This window comes from Apium graveolens, chromosome 4, assembly GCF_009905375.1.
Source record: "Apium graveolens cultivar Ventura chromosome 4, ASM990537v1, whole genome shotgun sequence".
Classification (NCBI taxonomy): domain Eukaryota; kingdom Viridiplantae; phylum Streptophyta; class Magnoliopsida; order Apiales; family Apiaceae; genus Apium; species Apium graveolens.
In genome coordinates this window covers 164,934,426-164,935,586 of record NC_133650.1, presented here as the reverse complement: position 1 = coordinate 164,935,586, position 1,161 = coordinate 164,934,426, and the positions used below count along the sequence as shown (strand labels likewise).

The following is a 1,161-nucleotide window of genomic DNA, read 5'->3' as shown; positions in this document are numbered from 1 at the left end:
GCTCTTGTACATAAGCTTCAACTCCTCTAATTCAGATTTTTCATTAGCTGGTTACAGCAGGAGTTGTTGTTTTGGTGCATACAGCGGTTGCTGAAAACCATGGGGTTATACTGCTTAGCTGAATATTGATAATAAGGCTGTTGAACCGCATTCCGAGCATTGCTCCAACTGAAATTAAGATGATTGCGGTTATTTGGATGATAGGTGGTTGGCACAGGTTGCTGCAATCGCTGGAAGTTGCTCACAAATTGAGCTGATTCATTCGAAATTGCACACTAATCAGTCTCATGGGTACCAGCATAAAGCTCACAGATACTGGTGATTTGATTAACTCCATAATTAGTCAAAGTGTCCACCTTCATTGTCAAAACCTTAAGTTGGACAGCTATAACAGTTGCTGCATCCAACTCCAGAATTCCTGTAACTTTTCCCTGAGTCAGTCTTTGGGAAGGATTCTGGTACTCATTAGTAGCCATCTGTTCAATAAGTTCGTAAGCTTCATCATAGCTCTTAGCCCACAAGGCTCCTCCTGATGCTGCATCAAGCATGGGCCTAGAAGTAGGACCCAATCCATTATAGAAACAGTTGATAATCATCCAATGAGGCATGCTATGGTGTGGGCACTTCCTTAGCATCTCCTTATATCGATCCCAAGCCTCACACAGAGAGTCTCCAGTTTGTTGCGCAAACTGGGTAAGAGCATTCCTGATTGCTGCAGTCTTTGCCTTGGGAAAAAATTTAGTGAGAAAATTTTGAGCAAGATCTTCCCAATTTATGATAGACCCTGCCAGTAGAGAGTGTAACCAACACGTAGCTTTGTCCCTCAAAGAGAATGGGAAGAGTCGCAGCTTGATGGCATCTTCAGTCACACCATTGAACTTGAAAGTATCGCAGATCTCGATGAAATCCCTGATGTTCATGTTGGAGTCTTCGGTAGGAGAACCCCCAAACTGAACTGAGTTCTGTATCATCTGGATCGTGCTTGACTTGATCTCAAAAGTGTTAGCCGCGATGGCTAGTCTAATGATGCTAGACTGAATGTCATTAATCTTAGGCTTATAATAGTCCATCAAAGCCTTCGAATTTTCTGCTTGATCACCCATAGCTACTACAATTGGCTTTTGAACTTTCTCTTCTTCTTCTACATTCTTTTCTTCCTCA

The 1,161-nt window shown here is 42.4% G+C and overlaps 1 non-coding gene across 1 annotated transcript; it reads left to right on the top strand.

Annotated features, from left to right (window-relative positions):
• The first annotated feature begins 606 nt into the window (after window positions 1–606).
• Window positions 607–713, top strand: LOC141722066 (small nucleolar RNA R71). Its single transcript, XR_012575099.1, has one exon. It is a non-coding gene; the product is annotated as a small nucleolar RNA R71 (small nucleolar RNA).
• The last annotated feature ends 448 nt before the right edge of the window (window positions 714–1,161 follow it).